Source organism: Psammomys obesus, unplaced genomic scaffold (genome assembly GCF_907164565.1).
Source record: "Psammomys obesus unplaced genomic scaffold, mPsaObe1.curated_primary_1811, whole genome shotgun sequence".
Taxonomy (NCBI): Eukaryota; Metazoa; Chordata; class Mammalia; order Rodentia; family Muridae; genus Psammomys; species Psammomys obesus.
The window spans coordinates 6,051,985-6,060,020 of record NW_026592548.1 but is presented as its reverse complement, the minus strand read 5'-3'; positions in this window follow the sequence as shown (position 1 = coordinate 6,060,020).

Genomic DNA, 8,036 nt, shown 5'->3' with positions numbered 1-8,036 from the left:
ACACACACACACACACACACACACACACACACACACACACACACACAGTAAACTAGCATTGAGGACCTGTTCCAGAGAGGTTGAGAAAATCTGCCATTTACAGTGGCACAGCCATCTGGATACCAATGACAGAGCACTTACTGAAGGTCCAGCTGGGCTGGACTCAGCGCCAGGCCTCAGCAGTCTCGGGACCCGCAGACTTAGATGGTGTGTTCCACAGACACTCATTAGTGGACATCGAAGCTCTCTCTGGTCAGCAGCCTGGCTGTTTTCTGTCCTGTTCCTTCTGTTTGTGATGTGGAGGTACTGATCGGTCTCCTTGAGTCTCTGCAGTCAGGAAGGCAGTCTGTCCTGTCACTGTCACCTCTTCATTGAAGGGCTTCGTGGCTGTTCAGGAGGCAGCAGATGTTGGGAGCTATTTTCTTTCCCTTAATGTTAGCCTGCAGCTTTTGTGTTTCATTTGGGAATTAATCATATACTTCTTTATGTTATATCTATCTCAAAATTATGAGAGATGTATTTGAATAGAATCCCAGCTTTGGGAGATTTTTATACGTGTGTGTGTGTGTGTGTGTGTGTGTGTGTGTGTGTGTGTGTGTACATGCTGTTAAGGCATACCTGCCGTAGCACACAGGTGGACACAATCAGGTGTCAGTCCTCAATTGTGCCTTGTCTCAGGGAGTGTCTCTGTGGCTCTCCAGCTTGACCTGGCACCTTCCAGGGATTGTCGCCCTCTCCCGTCTCACTGTAGGAGCACCAGGATTTCACACATACCTCGCGCCCTGCTGACATGGGTTTGGGGATCCAACATGGCTCCTCAAGCTTCTGCGGGAGGCGCTCTAGCCTCTGCCATCTCCCCAGCCGCTGTTTTACACAGTTGTTCCCATCGCGTGATGATCTTAGCTCTCTGCATCCCATGCTCATCTGTAACAGCGTTTTGTTTCTACAGCCGTGAGCTTTGAATGGAAGAATAAACTTCCGTGTCCCACAAGGTGTAGCACACCTCACAAAGTTTATTCCCTGCCCTCTGTGCCTTAAGCAAAAGGCAGCTGAATTACATAGGTTTCTATCCTAAAGAAAAGTATCTCTTTCTCAGAACTTCTTTCCTAAAGTAAGGGTCTGTTTGACAGAACTAACTTGATAATTGGCTGTGAGATATTTATTCCTATATTCCTTAGTGACCAAATGCTTAGGGGGAGGCTGTATTCTCGGTTAAGCAGACTTTCTGCTGTCCAAAGGGCCCTGTGGAACTTCCTTAAGCTAGACCGGCTTCCTGAAATCCTGTATGAGAAGCCTTGTTTAACGAAAGTCCAGTTTGTATCTTAATGACAACAGTGATCTCTAATGGAGATAAACAGAAAATAAAGTTAAAAGACTCTGGAGGCCTGTTCAAGGAAAATACCCCATCGCCCTCACGCCCGTGAGCTCCCAGCAGCCAGCCTGATTTTGAGCCATTACAATCAGTGAAGTACTCAGGCCCCTTCTCTGTCTGCCCTTGGCAGCAGCGTCAATTTTCTACCTCTTATTCCCGAGGTGATCTTGAGAGAATTGCAGAAGAGAAGACAAAAGCTCCATCCCATTATAGCCAGCCGTGAGGACAGGTTAAACGGGAAGCTATCGCCTCTGCTTCAAGCTCTGGAGGAGCTCACAGATCTGTCACTCCATCCGGCAAGGCCGAAATGCCTCCTGAAACCTTGGGCAAATTTCTTTCTTCACTTACCACTAAATGACCAGGAGCTGGGAGTCGCCAGTTATGTGCACTTGGGGTTTCCGTCAGGTGAAGCTCTGGCCTGTACAGAAAATCATCCACTGTGCCCATCCACCTGGTCTCTGCCCTGGCACCATCTTCTCCTCCCAGAGTAGTCTTCCTAAGACAGGCTTTGCATGAAGTCATACTTGATTTTAAATTCTTTACTTTCTCATAGTCTAAGTACCAAAGCTCTGTAGTGGCAAATTCTGACCTTAAGCTGCCTGCCTAACTTTTTCCCTGATCATTTTCCTTCTTGATTCTTGCATCACTGACAACAGGAACAGGCCCTTCTGGGCTGGAGAGTCTCAGTTGTTTCTTTCTGTGTCTGGGAGTACAGTGTCTTTTGGCTCTCTCTGGTAATATTATTTACCTGTATCTTCATAGTATTTGACCCGTGTTCCTGTTCTTACAAATTCCTTCCCTAGGTTTTGTTGTGTTTCATTAATTCAAAAGCTTTTTCCTCATTTATTATTCAGAGCAACCTAGGAATTTAGTATCATGAAAACACTGGGCAGGGCAACTGAGGGCATATATTCATTTTGTCCAAATACCAGTACTTTTTTCACAATCCTGGGGTGTCAAGGCCGATCTGTCAGATTTTACAAGGAAGCTTTTGAGTAAGGAGCAGAAGATTCACCATCCCTTCTTATGTATTCAGAGGCTGCTGTGGGGGTCTGAGTTCCTAGAAGGAAGAAAGAAGAAGAGCCTGAAGCTTGCTTTTAGAAAACTGAAGACTAAGGCTTCCACTTTTGCTGGGGATGAAGCTCAGTAGTTAGATGCTGGTGAAACATGCAGGAAAGTCTAAATTTCTGTCCCCCAGTATGAAAAAACAAAACAAAATCTAAAAGGTTTGTAGACTTCTGCAAAGGGAAATATATGGAAGGGATTCTGAGAAACTGTATTGATCCTAACTGGATCTACTACTCACAAAATAGTTAAAGAATAATGGCGCTGTCATTCTGGGTCTTGGGGCCCGTCTGCACAGTCACAAATATTGAGGTGACTCAATGTGTGGTGTGGTAGAGCCAGGCGCACCACGTTCCAGCTAGGACATACAGGACGCTGGCTGCCGTGCTACTCTCTAAGCTGCAAGGGAAGCAGAGACTGGGAAAGAAACTTGAGCACCATATGTGGTTTAGTGATCTGAGAAAATGAGCAGTCAGGAAGCAAGTCAGGAGGGAATGGAGAAAGTGGATAGATGAATACTCTACCTGCACTATTTGTACAAGACTGGTACTTTTATTTTTATGTAAACTATAAGGTTCCCTGGACACAAAGTCTTAATGAGATGGATCATCAACTATGGTATGGGATCCTGTCAGCATCAGCAGAGAAATGGGGAAAGGCAGTCCCAACTCTTGCCTCATTGTTAGTAGTGGTTTGGATTAAGACATTCAAAACATCATGGTGTCCTCATTTTTTGCTCCCTGACAGTACAAATTTCTCACTCACCCCATATTAAGCAGCACTTTCCTGTATACTTACCTAGTTTTTCCCTGTAGACTAGGGGTTGACAAACTTCTACAAAGGGCCCTTTATAGAATTACAGTAAATACTTTAGGTTTTGCAAGCCATAGTGTCCATACCAGCTACTCAGTTCTGTTATTGTAGCACAAAAGCAGCAAAAGACCTCACCTGACCAACCCATGCATCATGTTCTAATAAGATTTATTTATAAAACAAAGGTAGAGGGGTGGATTTACTTGTGAGAGGAAATTAAGTATCCTTCTCTTGTACCCTGACTACTCTGCAGACATTGTTTAAGGCTCAAAAGGACATTATTTTAGGGCAGTCCTGCCAGGAAAGTAGAGTTATTTGAGTAGTAAAATAATGCTCTGCAACTTAAAGGTTACTTTCTGTCCATTTTTCTAAAGCAACCCACAGTCCTTTTAAGTCTTCATCTTCTCCTATTTTAGTCTCCCTTTCCTTTTAAAGGCCCTGCTTGGTTTCTTTATGTGCCCAGAGTGGCAGCACAGCCGCTGCAGGCATGCAGACAGGGCTCCTGCTTCTTGGGTGCTCTGCCAGCTGAGCACAGGAGCAGTAAATGCTGCTTCCGCCTTCCCTGCAGCAGAGACGGAGTTGTGCTGAGGGAGTGCATGCCTTGTTAATCGGCCTTCTGCTCTTTATTGACCGTTCCTGTCTTTCCCCAGTGCACTGGCTGTGGGAAATATTGGCTTGTTTGAAGAGATGTCATTTCTTTAGATTCATTTCATGGGGCTTCTCAGACACGGTTTACTTCCTCAGATTATGAAGGGGAAGAAGGAGGTTCACAAGGATTTGGCTTGTCCCTTTGCCAGGTAATGAGTAAAGCATGGCGCGGCTGAACAGCTCTCTGTGGCAGACACATCTTTGAACAGACATGGCCAAGATGTGGAGGTAGATTAGTTTCGGACTTGTGAACTAATCCTTGGAAACTCATTACTCCTGGGAATTTCTGAAAGGGAAAGAATACAGCAGGAGAGATGTCTTTCTTTTAAAGCGACCCCATAAAACCATAATTACTTCTACCCTTCCAAGGTTTAATCATACTTCATGTATCAATAGGTGATTTTTAGTTAGGATTGAGTAGTGCCAACCCCCAAAGAGAAGGGCTTTAAGATATCATGTACTGTTCACTGGCCACACGGCCAGACAGAGAACAAGCTAGGCTTCTGTGTGCATAGGTCTACACTAGGCAGGCTACCAAACTCACGGAACTCTGAGCCACAGTCCCTTTCAGGGCCACACAGATTTTCAACTGTTTGTGAGTTGCAGTAGAAGTCTGTTACATACTAAAGCTAAATGCAGACCAAAGGGGGGAGGGTGGGTCAAAACGAAGTTAGAAGAAATAGAAGAGTGAAAAGAAAAAAAAAAGAAGAGTGAAAAGAAATTCTGGGGCACAGCAATTATACAGCAAAATAAATGTGAAGTAAAAATAAATTATGAAGTCATTTCATTTTGGTTTCACTAACATTGCTCTGGACTAGATACGGTTAGTTATTCCCCTTTGCACATGAGGAAATCAGCTTAAAAAGGGATGAAGTGATTTAATCACACTTAGGAGTAGAAAAGCCTGGTCACTAATCCAGTCATTCTCATCCTAAGAGGGAATTTCAAAGCAGGAGGCATGAACCAGATTGGAGGGAAAGTTACTTTGGGATAGCTTTCCCCATAACACTGAGTATAGTTATGACATTATTTCTAATATCTACACAGCTTTTACTCCGGTCAGCCAAAGGCATGCAAATAAGCATCGTAGGGTGCTGCAGCCTCTTGTCCATTTGCACTGAAAGGCTGCCCCTGGTTTACTTTTAGGGCAGCCTATGGGCTGCATGGATACATTCTTCTGTTTGGCGTTTAAAACTTTCGTCTCTTTCTTCTAAGTTCAAGGTCAGTTTTCCCTGGCATCCTGGTCCATTTACCAAGTGCTGACGGGAATCTCATGTCACACCTGCTCTCCTTAGGGTGACCTGGCACTGTGTCCTTGTCACAGTCGTGTTTATTTAGATACGTCTTGGAAACGCTGGGAGTCTGTGTTCATGTGATCTTCACCCGAAAATTCTCACTCCGGATGCCCATTGGAAACCGCTTGTCACGGCTATGTAAACAATGACCTAACCACAGAGAACATTGCAGATACAAATCCCAGACTCAGGTGTCTATGCAGGGGAAGGGGCCCTGGAGCTCAGGTCCTGGACCCCCTGTGCTGTCCCATGTGGAAATGCTGTTCTTTGTTTGCATAATATCTTTGCAGCCACGTTTTCTGCCCCGTCTCAACACGTGGCCTCCATTCCTCAGGCTCCTATCAATCACAGAGTGAGGAATTCTTTCATCTTATGGTGGATATTTAACATTTGTCTTTTGATACTCTTAGTCTGTCCCTCAGTTCCATAAGAAACCCTAATCCTGGGGAAGGCTGGCCCTGGGTGCCATTGCCATTCCATCATAGCCAGGAGGACTTTCTGCCAGGTTTCCAGGTCATTCCCAGTTCACAGTCAGAAGAAAAATCAGCCTAAAAGACATTGAAAGTTATGTAAATTCTTGCAAACACAGATGAAAATATTTCTTTCCAACAAGGCAGAGCAGTGAACAAGAGAAACTGATGTGAAAGAATTCCAAGAATAATAAATAATAAATCCACTCATAGATGCCAGAGCCCTGAAACAGCGTTCCAGACTCTATCTGCCCATGCTTTGGCCTCTGTCATCATCTCCATATAGCTGGTATTTCTTCCTTGCAGAAGTCAGTGACCACAGATATCGGTTCCTAAAGGACAGATGCTGGAAGTTGGATTCACGACGGGAATCAAAGTCTCCAAGGTTATTTTTCCAGTAAAATGGGCTCAGTGAACCCTGGTGATCTATGCAGTTGGAGAGAGGTGGGAATGAGAGAAGGCAGAAGCAATGAGAAAAAGATTACATTTGCTATGTGGAGGCAGGGGGACAGTACCTGCCATCGCACATGGGGGGAAGTTAGAGGACAACTTCTAGGAGTCAGTTCTCTCCTACCCTGTGGACCCCAGGATCAAGATCAGTTTCCAAGACAGGCTCCTGTACTGCGCTAACTTGCTGGTCCATTATGTGTAAAATTGCACATCTCTACGAATAACAACATTTTATGGTAAACAGCATTTGAATATTCAGTTGGGCTAGATGCTGTAATGACATTCCCATGCACCCATAAATCCTTTCAGAGCAGACATTTTTCCTGAACACTGGTGTGAACTCAGGGACTCAGTTGCCATTCCTTTCATGTCCTGATGAGTCAGTTATAGCAGGTTCCAGAGATTTCTTGACAAAGCATAAGCCAGGTTTCTTGCCTTGGGGTCCCGGGGAAACAGCCTGATTCTTTATGGTAAATCTTCTCACAAAGGTCAGGATAAACGTGGGAGGCCCTGCGTTGTGAGCACCGTAAAGGCAGCTGTGGTGAGAACATGCTGGTGAGAGAGGACACCCCCTCAAGCAGATGGAGGAGTCAGCTGGCTGCTCTGGAGTGGATCACATGACCCACGAGTGTTCTCATCACTTACATTTTCTTTGGAGACCTCTGCGTGTGCTGACAATGTCACAGATGGTCAGACTTTTCTCTTCTTACCAGCTATTTTACAAAGTTACTTTCTGCTGGAAGGAAATCCTCCATCTAGGAAACCTCAAATAATTTATTAAGACATCTGTGAGCAACACAGGAAAATATTGAAAAAATGATGTTACTGGTGGCCTGGAGTCCTGGGAAGGAGAAGGACTAGGGTCAGAGAAGAGGTCTTCATCCTCATCTTCTTCCACCTGTGTGACATCAGAGCTGCAGTTCCACTTCTCTTCTGTACCCTTGTGTGTGTGACATGGAAGAGAGAACATTCCAGCTCTTGTTGTATTGCTGTTTCCTCGTGCCCATCACAGGTGGTTGACAGAGAACTTGAAATGTTTATAGGACGCAGAAGAGTCTACTTGATTGTGTGGCTGGAAAGGGAAAGCTGGAGTCGGGCAAACAGCAAAGACCTAAAATAACTAGAAAATAAAATCCATTGAAAGATCGAAACTAGAGATTACAACAAAGGCTCCAAGCATTTCCTTATCCAACTTGAGACCCGGCTAAACGCAGTCACCTCTGCTAGCCTTTCACTTTTCACTGAGTTTGAAGATGCAGTAGAGAGATGGTTTAAGGTGATGAAGACGGGTTTCTCAGTCTTGGTTTTCCTTACAGCACACCCTCCTTTCCATGCCCTTTCAAGTGAGAAGCACCCCCATCTGTTTGCCTTTGTTGAGTGGCTTTGTTGTTCTTTTCTTTCTAGGGATGTGGCAGTTTAAGAAGAATCTCAGCTAGGGCTGAGAAATGCCCACAGAGACATCCGGCTGGATGAGGCTCAGCTGGAAGGACTGAAGGCCCTGCTGAGTGATGATCCGCAAGGTGTGCCAGAAAACCCGGGATGGAAAAAATCCTCAATGCTGCACACACATTGGCAATGCGGGGCCAGCAGACCCTGGTCCAGGGGTTAGAGCCCAGCCTTAGCTGCAGTCCCAGCTTCCTAGTGCTCACGTCTGCCCTCTCCTTGAGTTCCAGCGTTGTCATGGCTCACCGTTTCTGACTGTCACAATGATCTTACATCTTTCCTCTCTTAATGTACTTGCTTCCGTGATTATCTGTTGTCCCAAGAGTCACAGTCATGTTAACTCTGTAGCCAGAGGATCTAGGGCAACTGAAAATGTAGGCTTTTTCATTTTTCAATATTGCAGGCTTACTTAAAACTTTGTGGGATTTTGCAATGTGTGTGTGTGTGTGTGTGTGTGTGTGTGTGTGTGTGTGTGTGTGT